Source organism: Harpia harpyja, chromosome Z (genome assembly GCF_026419915.1).
Source record: "Harpia harpyja isolate bHarHar1 chromosome Z, bHarHar1 primary haplotype, whole genome shotgun sequence".
Classification (NCBI taxonomy): Eukaryota; Metazoa; Chordata; class Aves; order Accipitriformes; family Accipitridae; genus Harpia; species Harpia harpyja.
Window position 1 is genome coordinate 2,784,201 of NC_068969.1, and position 20,464 is coordinate 2,804,664.

Consider the following 20,464-nt stretch of genomic DNA (forward strand, 5'->3'; position numbering starts at 1 on the left):
ATCTTAAACAAATGCTTTAACAACGAACGCTAAACAGTGATTTTTGTAAATTTCTTTGTTTCCAGCTGTAAAGAATCTACCAATGCTTGACTAAATCAGTAAAGACTCTGGTTGTACTTTGTATTTTGCACATAAATATTGTGGAGAGCATGACGTGTCTATTAGCTCTAAGCTAGAAAATCTGTGTGCCCCAGTCACCTATGTTCATATGGATTTCAGATTGTATGAAACTCTGTATATGAGACTGAGAATTGCCTATAGAGATCCTGGTTCATGTAAACGTACCTGCTTTCTTTAAAAATATGAACTGCCATTCCAATTCTATCTTTGACAGCTTTCTCTAGTTTCAATTGAGGAGAAAACTGTATAATCAAGTTCTACCGCTGTTTCAGTAAGATTAATAATTATAGGGTTATGCAACATTAACAATAGTGGTACAAGCAAAGCAGCTATGTTAAATTTTAACAGCATTAAAAAGAGGGGAAGAAAGAGATTGAGAAAATTTCAGTTCCCTTCTCTGTCATGTGTTCTTGTCATCATCTTTTTTTTTTCTATATTTAAAATACTTTAAGAATTTCTTCTGCAAGTAATCTAAAAGGACAGCTAACAGCAAATCTTTCAGTTTCATGTCATGAAAAATAGATGTATACACCACAAAGCAAGACAAAAATGTATATTAAAATGCTTATATTTATAGCTAACTTCTCGCATATTTTTCTAGAACATTTACGGAGTAAGTTAGTATACCAAAAAATATCATATTAATTAACTTTCTGGAAAGTGTTATTTTGAATAATTACATGCAACTGTATTCCTTTTATCTAAATATGCATGTCATTTTCACATACAAACCACAAATTATATACTGGAATTTTGCCCATATACTATGGGATGCTTGATAACTTGATTGGTTTATTTTTAAATCAGTTATTCATCTTCAATTTGGACAGAATACCAATAGTTAACCTTGCAATAAATTATATTGTCATTCCCCATTATTCTTTTAAGGAGATTCATTTTCTAGGCAAGCAAGTTTAGTGTGAGGAACTAAAAGTTATTGCTATGACATTTTGTAACCCCTCAAGCAGGCTTGTGAACAGCTAAATATCATGTGGCTCTGATATATACTAAGGATAAGTTACTGTGACTTCTACTCTTCTAATTTTTTTTAATTGCTAAACAAAAATCAATAGTTTGCAAATTTCTGTATGTTGAACTTGAAGCATGACCACAAGACAGATGGTCAATCTCTTCAAAGATTCAGTTGTATTTAAAAGGAATCATATTAAAATACTATTGAGATTATCACAAAAAAATACATTCTTAAGGGACATCTGGGTTACATCCAGTGCAATGTACTGTAATATAGAGCTGAATAAGGATAAGACACTTCTTGCGTTCATGGTGCATGCAAAACTCCCACTGAAACTGTTTGAACCACCTCTAATCCAAAAGATCAGAAGGGGTCTTCAGTAGCAGACGGCTTCCCACACCCTATACTTCCCGTCCTTTGTGTAACAAGGTGTGAACACCTGTTTTAAACCTTATTACTATACTCTGTAGAAAATAAGAAATTATTCTGCAGCAGCTTAGCTGACCCTTCGCCAACAGTAATATACTTGGTTTAGAGGCATATGATAAGGATGAAAATAAGGACACCTATAATCTAATTCCATTACACGTATCTAAACTGGGAGAGCTTGGGAATTTAGAACCTGGTTTTGATCTCTAACCTTCACTTTCTACTATCACTGTATCATCACAAAATAGGTTAAACACCAAAATATTTGCAAAGCAGAAGCTGGTTTTCATTGGGTTACAAGAAGACAGTATTCACCTCATAGCTTTATATAGGCACACCTTTCCAATGTAAAGGATGGGCTTGTAAAATGTGTGTGGCATACTATGTAAAACTAATACAATTAGAGAATGGTCTCCCCTGTATTTCAAGAATTCCTAAACTGTTTCTGATGTAAACTGGTATTGGACTTGGTTCATTGTTTGGAACTATGGAATATTTTGTACAACTCTACATAATACGCTCACTGAATCAGACAAGATAATTTGGGGTCAAACACTAGTTCCTTTAAAACTGACTGTAAAATTTCTATCAGTTTACTTAATTTACCTTTTGTGGGATGACGACAATGGCATGTGGTTTTGAACAGGAATTCTGCACCTCCTGGTCAATATCTGAACATAACATAGCCACAATCTCTGCCAACACAAACATACATACCATACTAAGCAGGCTCTCAAAATTGAACCTCCTCCTTCCTCAGACATTCTGAGGAAATCATTTGTCTATAATCCTAGGTTAGGGAAAAGAGTAGAAACTATTGATACTGAGATCACAATAATATATAAGCTGATCAATAAATAGCTTCCTCACAAGGTTTACATCTCAATGAAAGCAGAAAAATTTGCCAATTCCATTATGTTTGTCAGATACAAAGCCCCCAGATAATCAATGGGTTATGTACTGTCAATTGTAGAGCTCAACTGGGTCTTGTATCTTGCCAGTTGTATCTTTATTTTACTATTTGTTCTCGGATGTTAAAAACACTATTGGAAGCAGTTCAAAAATACATTGTTGGAAAATTGTTAAAGCCCTAGTCATACAATGTCATTTTGAAGCTCCCTGGGAATTTAGATTTGCACAGCTTATTAGGATATGACCTTTCCCTTGATTTTTTTATTTTAAGATCAACTTAACATGAGATTTCCCCAGTGGGAGTTGCTGTGTTTCCTTCACAGATAAGGAAAAGAGCAATGGCAACTCCGTATAGAGACAACTTTCATACATTTCTACAGTACGGACAAGTTTGTGGTCTTGACAGACATCCAATGCATTCCTAGAGGTTGAGAGGAAAATCATGTGGTACGTTAACTAAAAAAAACCCCAGGAACATAACAAAGGTATTTCCCTGAATCTTTCACCCTTTTTTTTTTTTTTTTTTTTCCTTTCCCCAATGTCATTTGAGATTAAGCTTTGAGGAATTTTAAGGCCTACGGACTCCTTGTATTCAGAGGATCAGGGTAGCACTGGCTGTGAGACAATGGCTTGTTTCTGGAACACGTTCATATTCCTTTGGGTGAGCAATTACTACCTTTACAGCACTCTTTTTTTTCTCCATGATACAGATATTGTCTCACAAATTCACACAATTCAGCATTTCCATGCTTCTTATATTAGCATAATTTTTCTGGGGTCTCATGAAACTGATCTAAAAGCAGGAGGCTGAAAAATCAGTTCTCAAAATTTTCCTACGTGGCAGGTATTCAAAACGGCCAACAAGAATAGTATCTCAAGTTCCTCAGTGGTCAGCGAGTGAGGTTCCTCTAGAGGCTGATTCAGAACAGCTAAAGTAGTCTCTTGCTCTAAATTACTCTGCAGAGGAGAGATCTCTCTCTTTGTGATATGGGATGATTACCATCTACCCATAACAGTGTTTAAGTACTTATATATAGTAAACACTTTTTAATAGTTTAAGTCAGGTATATTCAACATTTCTCAGCCCTTATCTCTCTATGTCAATGAAGCCCACAGAGATAATTAGTTAAATTATTAGAAGCTGGATAATGTTGCTTATATTTGAAAATTTTCAAATGGTCAAGATCGCAAAACCTAACAACTTTTAATAAGTGTTTATTCAGGAGAGAGTAATTTTCTCACTGAAAGAAAAATCAGTGGGTCAATAAGGAGATCACTAAAAGAATTAAATATTTTGCTCTTTGGATATTCGGGGTAAAAGTTTTACGCATTAAGCCTTTGCTATGCAAACAACATTTTTGTTCAACTACAGATACCAAAAGAAGAAAAGGAACTGGTGATGAAATAAGATAAATTACTTTTTAAAAAACTTTTCATATAAGTAGTCTGCTGACTTAGTACTTTGGGTAGGCATTGTGCATATAATGTTCTTATAACGATGCCACATTATAATATAAAGTAATGCGGTATAATATAAATTCATCATGATCATATTTGAATGTCATAGCAATGATAAGTCCAACAAAACCATACAAAGATTCAAATGATTCCCAAAACAACTTCGGCCATCTTTAGGAGTTTCATTGGTCTGCAGTTCTCATAGTAGTGATGCACATTGTCTGCTGTAATTTGGCTGTGCAAACAAAATGTAGTCCTTTAAATTTTCCTGCAACAGCTGTTAACAGGGGGATGTCCCCAGTAGTTAAATTTGCATTTCCAGAAACAGCCTTTCCCCTTTCAACAACTGACAAGAGATACACGTTTACTACTCTAACAACCAAGTAGCAGACAGCCTTAAAACTAATTTAGATTATAGGCAGACTGTAGGAGTTAATTTGCAATTGATCTGAGGCTAATCTGTCTCTCTTGGGTAAGTACAAAGTCATTATCTACATCGCTGGTTAAAGACCTCTATGAAACTTATGTATCTAACGAAGGAGTAAACAAATCCAAACTGATATGATTTACTGCATACCGCTGTAGAGTACCCTGATGTCATATATACTTAACTTTTCTGCAAAGAAATCTACCAAGATTCTAGAAAAATGCTAATAATATAGAAGGAAAATATGACAAGGTGAATACTACAGACTTACAGGAAGAAATCTGTTGGCTAACGTAATTTCTAATAGAAGAGTGTATCAGCAGGCATGTTTGAAAAGTGATTCAACAGAAATTGTGTATCTTTTTCTACTCTGGTGACATAGACTCTCAATGCAGATGCATAGTGTAAGCACTAAAAGTTTATTTACAGAGGGCAGGACTGAACATTGCATGTGAACACATTCAGACCATGATAAAGAGCTTTGTCTCCCATTAGTAATTTAAAGAATTGTGATTTGGTACTCCCAACACACCTATAATTGAATTCCTCAGTCATAAAATCACTGGTGCCAAACAAGTTCTGATATCTTTTATCAAGCCTCTTTTTTCTTGTCATTTGTTAACATATTTCTTATGAAGCTTTTCTTCTTTTTATAGATACATTTGCTTTAGTTATAAATTAACCCTGGAATTTACTCTCCCAGAGGCCACAAACTGCTTTTTTATTATCTTGAAAAAGTTTCAGGCTATATGAATTTATGATTTGGAACAATTTTGAATAACAGTTGGTGGTTCAAGTACAGAGAAAGGGAAATTTCAAAAGATTGACAAAGTAATTAAGAATAAACCGAAAATGTTTAGATGCTTTTCTGTGCCTTCTGCTCTGGAAGCCATGATTAATTTACCAAAAGGGAACATATTTGGACATGGTTTAGTGGGCATGGTTGACGGTTGGACTCGATGATCTTGAAGGTCTTTTCCAACCTAAATGTTTCTATGATTCTATGATTCTATATTTGCCTGTGGGATTTCTGGTGCTTCCGGTTCCTTGTAGTAATATTAACTGAGATACACCCTCGTTCTGAAAGGTCTTTCTAAGAAGTTCCATATTTCAGTGGCTCCTGAAAATGGCCAGCACATCCCAAAGGTATGCAGAATACTTTAAAATTTAGACTCAAGTGCAATTTGAACCATACTATAAAAACATTAATATTTAACAGATTGATTCAAATAATGACCATTAGAAGACTAATTTTTCATTTGATAAATGTAATCCTAAAGTAACAAGGCTTATAACATTCTCTGTTTCTAATTGTGTGTCTTTGTTGGTCTCTTTCTCTTCATAGCTTTGGAAAACATTGGCTTGTTTCAGCCAGAACTGACTACAATGTAGAGGATTTTTAAGAAAATATGCCTAAATTGTTGTTAGTGTCACCACTGAAAGAACAACAGTTTGAGCTCACCCTGTAATAAATACCAGAAAATCCAAATGAAAAATTCCTAAAAAACATATCCATGGGAAACTAACTTAATTGGTTCTACTGTTCAAAGACCAATTTGTATAAGGACAGAATAATACTTTTTAACAGCCAGGATAATACACACACTATTCCCTTTATTTGTCCTTCTGTGCTACTCTTACCTGCATTAGAAATCATTTAAGTTTGAAAAATTTTATTTTATTTGATATAAACACACCAGACACCTATTTCTTATGGTTTAATTCCTGTTTTAGCTAAGATTTTCCAAGGTGGAGCAATTTGAAAAATTATGCCTTCAAGATTCAGAAAACAGGAAAAGATCATATGGAACTTTGCATTTCTGGATTACTCTTCCTGATCCAGTTTAGATTGGCTGTGGTCGTGCTGCTGGTACACCACATGTAACAAGGTGCTGACTTAATCCAGTGTGGGGTGGGTTAAAAATGACACTGGTTTGGAATAACACAAAGGATTGAGGTGTATTTTTCCTGTATAAATAATTTTCATGCAGTGCTTTCCCCCATCTCTAGTTTCCCATATTTAAGACAATGTCCTTCTTGCAAAGGTAAACAGAACTTCCTTCTCTATGTGCTGTTTCTGAGATTGCCAGTCAGTTATTTGAAGTTAAAATATTGAAATTTTCATCTTACATTGTACTTTGTGTCTCTGATTTGTCCTATTTTTATTAGTTAGTGCCCCATCCTCTTGAAAAATGTTGTAACTTACTCTGTTTCTTCTTGAATGCTTCATCTATTTAATTACCTATAGTAGGTTCTTGCCGTGTCTTTGTTAAGTCTTAATAAAACATGGTATTTTCTGCTCCTTTAATTGAATCAATAGTGACACAGCTGAAAGGATTTTAACAGTCAAAATATTTATCAATTTTTACAACAGAAACAAGGTTTAAAATAGTGGCCACATTGTCAAATATTTTAGCTCTCAAATCTTCAAGTCTTAAAATACATGTTCATCTGTTTAGATTTTACAACTCTGCTTTCTATTTCATTAAAAAAAAAAAAAAATCCATTACTTATTTGTTGACACTAGTTGGGGAAAATCAGTCAGTCTGATTTGGCCCTAATATTCATCTGTAATCCCATTCAAATCAATGAGATGGTGAGCATAAAGGTCAGATTGTATTGACTACCCTGAAGGATCAGAACCATAAAGTTATACACAAGTAAAACCACCTACTCTCACACCTTGTGTACACATTTCATAACTTTGTTTGCACTGTGTACTTTCACTTGAACCAAAAGGAATTTTCAGAGCAAACAAGTTGTAATGTATTCTTTAAAGGTGAGTTACAATGTTAGTTATCTATAGTTCTTAGAGCAGAGTAGGACAGTAAAAATTTCAAAATATTTTTCATATTTTTCAGAGTAATGACTATATCATATTCAAGTATTTTACTAACATATGCTCAGGACAGATGTTTAAATAGAGAGAGAATTTTGCCATCATGCAACACAAGCTCCGATAACAACTTGATCCTTCACCAGGGGTTAGAAAAAATCTTAGGAGTATTTTTAAAGATTTTGGACTTTGTTACATGTCCTTTTATTTATTTAAATGACAGCCAAATGGATGGACAACATAGACTAAAATGACTTATTTAGATATTTCTTTTCATAAAATGCCAACCATCTACAGCATCTACTTTGCCAGATATACAACTTCCATTTCTTTCCTGTGTGCTGTAAGCTTTCAAAATTCCAAAGATCTCCAAGTTATAAGTTATTAATTTTTTTAATTAAAAAAATCTATCAATGGAACATTAAGCACAGCTCACCTTGGTCCATAGGCAGGAAGAAATTTAAAAGGAAATTATAACAAAACTGAGAGGCATTTAAACTAACTCAGTTTCAGCTATACTAATAAACTAAAGAGTACCAGGGCTCTCACTCTGGCCATATTTGTTCCACTCACATTATGAAACTCTCTTAGTCATCAAAACTTGGTGGCAATACCTAAATGGCCTGTTGCAAATGGTCCATGGCCCATGATAACTCCCAAAGTATTTCTGGAAAGTGTTTGGATGGCTCTTAGTTGGCTGAGCTAAAACTGGACAAGGGACAATTCTAAGAATGTAACCATTTAACAATCCAGTTCCTGAGCCTGTGCCCAAGTTACAGCACTTTTTAATTTATTAGTACAGACCTAGCCTCTGAGTTCAATTAGGCTACCCCGAGACTAGGGAATGTAATTGCTTTGGGTTTTTGTTTTGGTTTTCCTCAAATTCACTGAGTTATTTTATTTTGTATCAGCTTTTTTTCCTAAATGTGGTCCCACTTTCTGCCTGCAAGCTGGCAATACATGTAAGCAGGTACTCTTAGCTTTCAGAAAGGGGAAGCGTGCAACTCTGAAGACGTTCAGCATCAGTGTGAATGTGAATAAGAATCTAGAACTCTCATAAACCTCACCGAACATGCATTTCCTTTGTACACCATTTTATTGAGAGCTAACATAAAGTGTACTGAACTATTTTTCCCAAACTTGCACTTTATTTCAGTGAAATATTGTATCTGTGCAAAAAGAAACTGCAGAGATGGAAAACTCTAAGATACAAGTTAAATCCTTGATACTCAGAAAAACAAAGCAAGTAAGATTATCAAATTCCTGTAATTGACATCTAACAGAGGTATCTACCTATCTATCTTCATGTCACGTGAAAACAGAAGAAATATTTTGCTGCTTCAGAAGTCCACAATATAAAAATGGCAATACCATAGCAAACTGGAAACTGCTTACTATTTGTCTCACCTCCTGCTCTGAGAACAGCTAACAACATACTGGATACAATAGGCACCTCAAAATCACCCATAACTTCTTTGAGCTAAAGTAATCCACATGCCCTATGATTGTAGAATAAACCTGACTATTCTTCAGATGGACTGTACAGCATCAAAGGGCATAAGGGAACCTGTTATAAATAATGGCTTATAAAAGATGAAGGGAAGAAAATCCTACGGGGTCTGTCAGTATCTTTTCCCAATGCAACATTCATCTCTGCAGTAGATTTTCCAATTTTTTTTTCTCCAATTTAATTTCAGAAATTCTTATTCAGAAGATGCTTTCTTTGAGGGGCTATACAACAGTTTATATGAATACTAGAATCAGAAAGCAGCACTATTTAGTATTTAGCCTACACTGTCTTTATTTAATTTCCATATTCATAGCTAAATGAGCACTCTATCATTCTTACCGTTTTGAACGCCAAAGAATTCCTTTCTCCCACAGAGTAACTGCCAGGTATAATTACTACATTCATTAGCCCTTCCTGGAGTAATTATCAGGAAAGTGGCAACCATACCTGCATCAATTTCTTCTTCCTCCTTGCTTTTTTTCTGCTTTCCTTCCAGGACAGCTAGAGTTTCTCTCTACTTTGTATCTCCCCCTTACACTGGGTCTCTCACCCTATTCACCTCAAACCTTTTCCTCCTTTTATTCTTCCCTTCAAAATGGAGATTAGGGGAGGAAAGAGAGAGATGGACCTACTGTCTCTCTCATTGTTTTCATGTCTACCAATTTGTTGTGGTTTGGTTTTGTTTTGTTTTAATTTAAATCAATTCATTCTGACATTATTAGGAGATTCATAGTACAGTTATTTCACCAGTGACAACAAAAGAGTTACCCTCCTGTCTAAGGGTCAAGCTTCAGCAGAAATTTAAAATTGCCACATGCTGTATAACATTGTGCTGTGCCTTCCTGTTAGTGGATGGGGGAGGAGACAGGAATCTGTTGCACAGCCTGCATCAGAGAATGTAGTCACACTACAGTATATCAGATTTAGTGTATGTACAAGTTATTGTTATTCTAAACTTACCTCAGACTTCAGCAATATTCACTGCCTGTTCTCCTGTCCTTAGTGACAGGAAAGCTGTCACTTGTTGTTAGCATATCAGACAGTTCCTGTTCTCAAAGGAGTAATAAATAAGGCTAGATTTAAAAAACAGAACAAACTTGGGCAGAAAAAGAACAATGAGTAGGAATGCCAAAATACAGTGAAAGACCACGTTATGGCATTGTCAGCATATCTTACACCAAGAAAAGCTGAAAATCTCATAAGAGACCAGAGAGAAGAATTCAAAATCTCATAAGAGACCAGAGAGAAGAATTAAAAATCAAGAAGGTTCCAACAATAAACTTTAAACTTTGAGAAAGAAACTCGAACGTCTGTATTTTTAAAGAATTTCCCTGCTTTTTAAGATCTTCTTTGGGAAATATAAAAAAGGCTAAATAAATAAAGAAAAACAACAGAGTCTTAGCCAATCTTCCCACTGCCTTCCTTTGAAATTTCCTTTAATTAACTAATTAATTAATTAATTTCCTTTCCTGATACTCATTATGGACAGCATTTTCACTTTTTCCCAACTCTCTTTTCTGCTGGGCCTCCAAAGTCCCGCATTGGCCTTAGATCCCTGCCTTAATCCACCACTGCAATTAATCTAATCATACTGAACACCAGTACCCTCTATTAAGACTAGAGATATTCTAGCTATTTCACAGTATTTTAAAGCCAGAGCCTATCTTAACATTGCACATTACTCCACCTATTCTGCACAAATTTTGTTTTATGGATATTTTCATTTGTAAAGAAGCAGAACTGTTGATAATATTTTTATCTTTTAAAAACAGAATTGATAAAATATACAGAAAGCAGTTTTCTTTTGATCTCTCACCCACTCAAAATTGGCACCCTGGTGACCCAAAAGAATGGAAAGAAATGCTCATGACTTCCACATCCTCAGTATTACATCACGAAGGATGAAACAGCATATTCTGTACAACTCAGAGTGCTGCTGTACCGTATATAACTCTTTTCTTGCATAAAAAAATGCCTTTCTTAACAAAACTGTGACTCATTAAAAATTTGACAGATACCATATTCCAATGCACAGAACAATGAAAACAATGATAGACCATTAGACACAGACTCATTTCATAATGGGATCAGTTACTGTGAACTATGACATTAGCATGCTAACTTGGTTTTTTAGATAAATTAAAACATGAAGGTTTGTTTGCAGGAAAAATATATATTTAATATTCTATTTTTGGATTAAGATTTTCATTGCCAAAAATTTTCAAGAGGACATGTCTACAAGAAAACATCTTTGTTGGAGGAAAAATGGGTTCTTGATACTGAAGGGTTTTCCAGTACTTCTTCAAGTACTATCAAGAATTGCTGCCTATGCCAACTGTGCTGTAATAACTATTTCTTAATAAATAAATAATCCTGGTCTAAGAAAATGTCTTTACCTATGTCAGAAAGTAACTTGCATAACCTGATGTTTTATCCTATCTAGCCTGAGTAAAACCTAAACCAGTGTGATGATTTCAAGTGTATATTTAACACAAGGTATTGGGGTATTGGATTACTGTAAAAAAACCCAAACAAGATATTGTGAACATAATAAATATCCGCCGCACCCAATTTAACTGGGTAAAGTTAGCCAGCCTGATCACGAGGCAGACCCAAAGAACGAGTCTTTGGGCAGTGCCCAAAGGAAACTGTGTAAGGAACCCTCTTGGGTCTCTTATTCATCATGCCATAATGTTCTCCTCTGCATCACAAAAACAATTAACCAGTTCAAGACAATTGGCAAGCTCACATCATAGCTAATACTCCAAGAAGCTTGCAGAACAGAACCAAGATCAACTGGCAAGCTAATCGTGGAAAGCAAGCATGGAATTTGCTTGCAATAGCATTTCTTATGTGCGAACATCCAAATAACTTGGGGAAAAAAAAAAAGCAACCTAGGAACTACTAATTAAGCTTCCATAGGATATTTTAAAATTATTTTGCATTGCCTTGATAATAATGAAAAATACTTTGAAACCACTGTTAAAAACCTGAACCTTTCAAAGTAATTCTTCAATGTTTGCTTATTTTCTATTTTAAATTCAGATTCAGGACATGTCATAATAAACTTTTGTAATATTAATTTTGAAACTTATTTTGTAGTTAATTATAACAACTCATACTTAGCTGAGATCTTTACTAAATAACCTATTCCAGGCCAATTCAGCAATTCTGGCAATAGCTGTAATGTAAATGAAAAAAAAAAAAAATCCAGAAAAATAAACCTCTTTAGTGGTGCTTATTTCATTCAGACAACTAATTTAATGTGAAATCCCTTTGCTGTTTCATCTTGTTTATCATCTCAAACCATCTTCAGCAACAGCTGGAAATTCTGAAAGTGAAAGCATATTTGCAGAACTTTTGTTTCCACATTCTTTAATCATGTTCTAGGCAAAACCCAAAAAATCTACACCTTTATATGAGTGTCTTGCAATATGCAGTCATTTGCCAAACTCTTTTTATGTCGACAATTACTACGGGATATTTAAATAAATAAAACACTAGCCTGCTTTTCTTAATATTTCTAATCAATTTAAAAATCAACTACGCTAACATGCCTTGGTGTACAAATAAGGCATCTCAGATATGCAGTTTAAGTGCAAATGATGGCATCCAGGAGTGATGGTAGAGAAGAAATACAGTAAAATCCTCACAGAACTTTAGTGACTCAACAAAGTAAATCCATCCACTATCAGTGGTTAACTTCAGCAGAATCGGAGGAACAGCTACATCACTAGGTCAGTGCAAGAACTTTGTTTCAGCCATACTACAGGTTAGAAAGCAAATAGACAAAATAATTTTTCCTTGTCCTGGAGGGAATGAGAACCTCAGCCTTGGCCTCTTCAAAATTTCTCATGATTCCATTAAATATTGTCCTGAATAAGGTTAGAGAATACAGATAAAATTCTGTGTAAATAAAACAACCTTTTGCCCTCACATACTTCTGCACTTGCTTATCTATAGATTTCTCTGGGTGTAACTGAAAATAAAATTTGGCTTTATTTTTTTTTTAACATTCTTAGGTAGGATTAAAAATCAATTTAGCAATATACCACTTAATAACGTGCTTTTATTAAGCTTAAAAACTGAGATGCAGCATAAAATTTTGTAGCTGAAATACCACTGTAGGGGACAGTGAACAGTAACTCCAAGTAAAACATATTCAAGATGAAAGGATAAACTCTTCAGTTTTATTTACTGTAGACATAAAAAGTCAGTACCTAAACCTATCATGAGGAAGTATGTACGTTATGAAAGGCAGTAAATAGAAGTGGCCGCATTTTTCCACAAGACCCCATATTAGATAGCACCACAAAGCACCAGGTCTAGGTAGTAAAACCTGTTTTTCTGACCACCCCTACTAGAAGATCTTGGTGTGAGTGTTAAAGCCTGTAATTAACATTTTTCTTTTCATAGTTCCTTTTTTTAGTGTAACTCTTTTGGTAGTCTGACATATGTTTCAAACCACCATGGTTGAGAACTTATTTCACAGCAATATTAAAATATTCCCCTAGCATAAATACTGAAAATGTACATCATTCTATTTGTATATAGATAGCAACCTAAGTTCAAAGCCTCTCAAACTTCAAAATTGCTGCTACACAACCAAGAATAGTTACAGCAGTTACACAACATCTCTGTTCAATAAATCTAAGCAAACACACAAGTACTATGGACTTATAATATTATAACATAAAATCCTATTTTATGCAATGCAGCATAATCACATATTGTGTAAAAAGTTTAAGACAAGATCGTAATTCTGGGCAGGGCTACTTTGTGCAAATATGAAATTCTCTGAAAAGTAACTTGCTTAAACTCAGTGGAAAAACACACGACGCAATAAGAAAACTTCCATCACTCCCACTTATTCAACATGCCTATTCAATGACAGCTAAAAGTGTTTCTATGAAAATAACGTATTTAGAATTTTATACATACATACAGGTAAGTTAGAGGAATTGAAGCTGCAGGTCTCCTATAAAAAAGTATAGGACCCAGGCAAAAGGGAATCTAAAATATGTCACAGTGAGATTTGTGATAAAGAGGAAAGACATAAGTCCCCATGGAACTCAAGAAATTCCAATAACCCGTAAAACAGCACAAAGTATAATAATTTCCTCCCATAATAGCTGTTGTAAGACCCAAACTAGAACTCATGTCTAATTTGAAGGTCTAGAATAAACTAATACCAACTGCAATGTCTGTATCAAAATGTTAGTATTTCATTTAGAGTTAAAATACATTAAGAAATTGATCACACAAACTCCAGAACAAAAGGCAGATAAATATACTACTCTTGTTACACTGGCATTTCTTAAATAATTTAAAGACAAATATGTAGGACTTTTGCTATAATATATATTCATGGTTATTTAATTTCAGGCATTTAGCCTCACTGAGCAAACAGCAATTCATTTAGAGTTGGACCCTGTATTTTCAGTACACTAAAACCACAGACTGACTTCAATAGTAATTGCATGGAAGCAAGCCGTGTACAGGACAAAACTTCTAACACTGCATGTAGACTGCAAACCTGACCCTATGGAAACAGCAGAACCGCCACTGACCTGAATGAAGCTGGGCTTTTTTTTCTAGACTATGCATCTTCCAATAAACCAACATCATCTTTTTTTGATATGGTGGAATGTTCTGTATATTTGTCTGTTGGGATATTATCCAATATTTATTATACTGTGTTATCAGATACTATATATAGCCTTTGAACATTACTGAGATAAGTAGGAAGTCATTCTGTAACATAGGGTTAATACGTTACCTACACACACATATCCCCTACAAGTATGTACATAAACATACATGTATGCTCATCTTAGCAGTCATCAAGTGTACTTGAACATACATACACAAAGCTACGTAAGCTTTGTGTTTTTTAAATTGCTAATTATCAACCAGCGGAGTAGACTTTGGGATTCATAGACTTGAATTCATAGACTTTGTCCTGAATGTGCAGACTGCATGGCATGGAGGTGATCTGCTTAGTCATGAGGGAAGGGGGTGGCTTATGCAAGTCCACAAAGCATCATCTGCTAGTCGATTCCAGAAATTCACAACCCAGCTTTTGAGGTATTTACTTCTCTTCCCCTTTCTAAGCAGGATATTTTTTCTATTTGCAGTGCAATCTAGTGAAACTGCAAAGTTAAAACCAGCTGTATTTAGAGAATAGGGTGCTCTTTATAAGTTGAGGGGTTTTTTTGCTGTAAATTTGGGGATTTGTTGTCACACATATACCTAACTTTTTTGTACTCATCATGATGCAGATTAGAAACTATTACCATTGTAAGAATCTATTACTGTTGTAAGCATAAATCAATGCACTGAAATTTTAAATTAAAATTTTTGCATCAATCTCACTACTACATTGTGTCTCCATTGTAAATTTGTAACTATTTGCATCCTCATGTCACAGATCATATAGTATTAAGGATAGGGACAATCTTTTTGTTTGAGTGAGTAACAAGATGGCCCCAATCTTGACTAGGCTGCTGGGTACTACTGCAACACAGGTAATTAGAAATATCTATATAGTTCACGTATCATGAATTTTAATTGGAGAATGATGTAATTGCTTAGTTCAATTCTATAGGAGAGGACAAACAGGCCAAATAATATCATGCAAGGTGTGGGTGGAGTGGGAGAAAAATGTGAGCCTCGTCAAATTGACTTAAGTTCTGTGAAAGTTTTCAGATATGAAGACTGCAGACTACGCCTTGCTTCTTTTTTTTTTTTTCTTCCCCCAAATTAAAAAAATAAAAGCCTACAAAAGATTTAGTTGTATATTTGCCCTGTGGTGTGAGAAGAGCTGACATCTTTGTAGCAACAGGCAAAAGAGAAGTCCATGTTGCAGTAGGAGACCTGATACTGAAGTAGAAACTTACTCTTTCCTATGGTTGCCACATGTATTTTCTGCTTTGTATCTCCTTATACCTGCAACATCTGAAAGCATCCCAAGCCCCACTCACCACAGGTGCTAGTACAACTAGGGTGACAATTTGCCTAGCACCTGCATTTTCTACATACTTTGTCACTGGAACCTGAAAGAAAGCACAACTGCAAAAAGACAGACTATCCTTCATAAAAAAAAAAAGCAGGGGTGTGTGGGGGAACAGACAAAAGAAATGTAAGAGGTTTATCATTTAATGTAGGAATCAATTTACATTGCATTTTCCTGGGAATCTGAAGACAAATGTTATGGCTCTTTCATTTTTCATTCTGCCTTGGAAAGGCCTCCACAGGGGAAAAAAAAAAAGGAGGCAAGGGGGAGATTTTTTCCAAGTACTCTGTAACAGTTAAATGAAATCCTTGAGAACTGACCTGTTAATGGGAAACCTCAACTTCTGTTTGTGGCATGGATATGTAGGACTTGAGTATAACAACGTTCTCTTGCATTGGATTATTTCTAACTTTTTCTTTTGTTAGTTCACAAAAAGTTAACTGACACACAAAGAATATTTGGTATGAAGTACCTGAAAAATAGATCCCTCCTGTTAAAAAAATATACATAATTATGGAAATACAGAGTGGAATAATTAGCACTCATCATCTAATATCATGCTAAATTAAATAAGTCTATTAGTGATCAAAAAATGAAACTAGTAGCAATAACTAATGGAAAGTATTGTATCCATGACTTCAAAAGAACTTAGCGTGGAGAATTTATAATTGTATTTTAATTTCTCTTGAGTAACTGCACTGGAAACTGTTTTACTGCATGCCAGAGGAGAATACAGGAATAATCCTTGTGACAAAAGCTAGTAAAAGAAAATCAAATTCTGAATATCAAATATGTGCAACTAGCAATTCACAATTAGGCTACAAAAAATGACTATACTACTGTATAGTAAGTATATTCAACATCATTCTGAACAGATTATATGTAAAAAAAAAAAAAAAGAAAAAAAAAAGAGGGCCTCAGCAATCAAGGTGAAAAAAAAAATTAGGTATACTTTTCATTATTTAGTCCAGCTTTGTACAAGACAGAGGTTTTGTTCTACTTTTAAACTTTTCCTTGCTTTTACAATATAACTTTTTGCAAAATTCATTTTATTAGCCATTGCTGTAAGTAGAAAATTATACTGACAGTAATGAAAGCTGGGCCTAAATTTATTTTATTGACTTTGAAACGGACTTATGGTTATTTAAAAATTTCAGAGAAGAGACAGATTTAGAAGCAGTGCTGATAGTGGGTGTTTTTATCAGTATCATAAGGAAGGCTAAAAGGCATAGCTTCAATATTCTTCAGTTAAATTCTAATACTTTGCCACCTCAGTTTTTTGTAATAATTTATTATATGAAATATAAATTTATATCAGCAGAAGTTTTGTAATGGAAGTTTCATTGAATGCTGATGTTTAATAAATTATATTATCCAGGAATTTGACATTGAGGCATTTCTAAGAAATACATACTATCTTAAGGCTGTTACAGATATATAATCTCTGAACCACTAAGTTAATGAGATATTTTACAAAACTGATTCCTAAGAACGTTCAAATTCAAAAGCTGCCCCTGTAAAAGTATCTTTAAATGATATTTCTGATTGGTTATCATTCAAAGTCCATGCCAACTATTTTTTTCAACTCTCTCTCCCCTTGACAAGTCCATGCTTATATTGTACCACATGCCTTAACACACTGCTAAGGGTGATTCCTTATAATCTCATAATTAGATCTCTAGGCAATTTTTGCAGCAGGGTTTTTTTTTTTTTTTTTGTGACAGCCAAAGAGAATAATGATGTCAAACACATGTCTTCATGCAACAAATTCTGATATTAATGGGAGGACAATATATGAAATTTCTTTTCGAAGGAGAGCATCGAGTGTCATATGTCATAGTTACTTGGTGTATACTGGGAATTTTTAGTTAACTAGTAACAAATCATAGTAACCTTTTAAAAGGTAAATTACTGATTAAATTATGGACTAATTGGTACCACAATTTTTTTTTTTAATACTTATTTTAAAATGGAACATTACAATCATGTTCCACAGCAAAAGCTTGCTCAGAGATAGAGCAGCAAGTCACAAATACGAGGCTAGCCCACAACCCTAGTTATTTCAAGGAGAATTATAATTGATCCTCCCGATTCAAGGGAACCTAGACTCCACAGTACACGAAGAAACTGATAATTTCCTGAGCTTTTCATCAGAATAAATACCACTCTTACATCACTGATATTAATAAATACATCACTGTTAAGTCAGCATTGTATTGTCGTGTGTACACAGTGCCACAAAGTTACAACACCACAGGAACTTGCACTCTCCAGTTGTAGAATACCCTAGAGAGAAATGACACCAGGAAGATTACAAAATGCTCCTGCAAACCTGAGGCATGCCATCAAGACACTGTATATTTCAACACAGCATCTCAGTTGTTGCAGGCTGAGAAAGGCTCCCCGACTTTCTGCGGTTGAGAAATTAAAAAAAAAAAAAAAAAAATCTGTTCATTCATTAAGTGAGTCGGCCAGGTGAGCACCAACGCTTCCCTGTCCGCTCCTTTCCCCTAACGCAAGTACGAATGGACGCCCTGCGGTCTACCCCTTGCAACCACCGGATACATCTCTCCCCAGCCCCTCCACCTCGGCAGGGGAGGAGATCACCCCCTCACGCACGTTACACTCTCCTTAGCATCCTCCTCTCGGAGGGACTGGAGCTAACCCACATGAGTCACCGTTCCCCAGCCCTCCTCCCCGGCCCCTGCCCCTGCCCCGAGTACAGCACCATGGACACAGCGCCCACGCTCTCCGCCGGCCGGCCGGCAGGCTCCGGGCCGCAGCCCGGCGCACCTGGAGCCCTCCCGAGGGGGTCCTCCCCGCCGCCCCGCTCCCTCCCGCCTCTCCTCCCCGCCCGGCCGCGGAGCAGCCTCATCCCCTCTCCCCGCCCACACAGCCCCCACGGGCACGGGCAGCCTGTCCTGGCAGACCTTCTCCCCTCAGGGCCGTGCCTCGTACTCCCTGAACGCTCCCGCTTCTCCCCTCCGCTCCGGGAAAAGCCCTCTGACATCCCCCCCCCCCCACCCCGCTCCCGCGGAGCCACTTTCCTTCCCCGCCACCCCGAGCATCCCCGGCCCCGCGGCCTCCTCCCCCGGCCCGGGGCTCAGCCCTCGCCCCATCCCGGGGCGCAGCTCCCGACCGCGCACGCTTCCCCTCATCCCCGGCAAGCTCCTCCGAGCCCCCGAGCCCTCGCCGGCCCCTCTTCCTACAGAGGCGCCCCTCACAAGCCCTCCCCCAGTCTCCCTCAGCCCGCAGCTCTCCTCACGCCTCCGCCGGCCCCCCCCCCCCCCTCACCTCGGGGGAAGGTCCCCCGCAGCCCCGCACCGACCTGGCGCTGTCAAGTCTCAGCGGGAGAAACTGTTCCCTTCTAGTGGGATAAACTCCCCCCCCCGCCCGGCTCGGGCCCGTCCTACCGAGCAGGCACCGCCTCCCCCGGGCCGGGCACCGCCTCCCCGCCGGCCCACACGGCCGGCGCTGAGGGGCGAGCCGCCGGCGGGAGCGAGGGGGCTCGGGGCGCTGCGCGGTTCAGGGGGCTCGCGCCGCGGGCGGGCTGTGGGGACGGGGCGGGGCGGGGCGGGGCGGGGGGGCCGCTCGGCGGCGGGAGCCCGGGCTGAGGTACGGGGCTGGGCGGCGGCCGCGGGGTAACGCGCCGGGAGGGACGGGGGGAAGAGTTGGACGCGGAGGGGGAACGGGTCAGTGAGGAGGAGGAGGCGCTGCTTCTCCTTCCTTTCCCCCTTAGAGCCCGTCCCTTCACCCCAGGCAGTTCCCTCCGGGTCCGTGCCCCTTGAGCGAAACCACAAGCGTGTACCTGAGGGCTGACCGCGGGCCCTGGAGTGGATCTGGAATTTGATCTCTGCTCTCTGTAATCTCCTGTGACTGAAAATTCAGCTTTTCCGGCTGCTAACTGCTTTCTCTTTTGCATTCCCATTCTCCAGCTAACTCCTCTCTGCGCTGCGTGTAGTTGGGTTGGTCACCTCACGCCAGTTTGTATCCTACTGTGACAGGAGTAAAGGCTTTTCTGAAAAGATTCTTAGCAGTAACTGAGGTAAATGAAATTCTTTTTCCCCTCACTTTTTTTTAGCTACACATTATCTCTCCCCCTATCCCCCCCCCCCCCCCCAGGAATGCAGAGAGAAATGGTATAGGCTATGTTCGGTAAGTCTCAAGGGAGAGCAAGTTCAAACAAGCATGTCACCTCCTTCTATTTCACCCTCTGATTCTTTTAAAAAGAAGCTAGATGTGAAAAAAAAGTCATAAGATCAACAGGCTTTTGAGACTCATCTTGTAAGTCAAGATGCCCCAGGATACAACAGTTTATCTTTAAAAACTCTCAATCTCTTGGACATCATTAGAAGATTCAGAGGATCCTAAATTTGCCTCATTACGGTTCTTAGTCATCAAGCATTTTGAAAGAGAGCCTACATTTGCTTTATTATTTGTATACTGAAGGCAATTTATAGATCAGAGTTGAATACGTCAAAATACCTGGTCTACTTATAGATACTAACATCGCCTACAGCTTTTTGTTTATGAGAGCAGTCTTTCTGTCTGTAGAGGCTTGAAGCCTTGTGTTAATTTTTATGAGAATTATGTGTCTATTTGTATAGGCTTGAAGTAAGTGTTACTTCTGCCTTGACATATCAAGGAATTTTTTTCAGTTTATGCTTTTCCCTCCATCTGAATTTTTTAGCCCTAGAAATCTGAAAATCTTTTGTTTGTAATGGGTTTTTTGTTGTTGTTTTCTTCTTCTCCTGTTTTTTGTGTTTGGTTTTTTTGGTTGTTTT

At 37.3% G+C, this 20,464-nt stretch overlaps 1 protein-coding gene across 2 annotated transcripts in view; it reads right to left on the reverse strand.

Moving 5' to 3' along the window:
* Positions 1-19,090, reverse strand: part of PPARG (peroxisome proliferator activated receptor gamma) — a 60,265-nt gene extending 41,175 nt beyond the window's left edge. Inside the window, exon 1 of one of the 2 annotated variants that reach the window (XM_052778393.1) lies at positions 19,009-19,090. The gene's annotated coding sequence lies outside the window, so the exon portion shown is untranslated. Of the gene's footprint in view, positions 1-18,974 lie in introns of both variants that reach the window. The other variant, XM_052778394.1, reaches the window with a different exon arrangement.
* Positions 19,091-20,464: the final 1,374 nt, after the last annotated feature.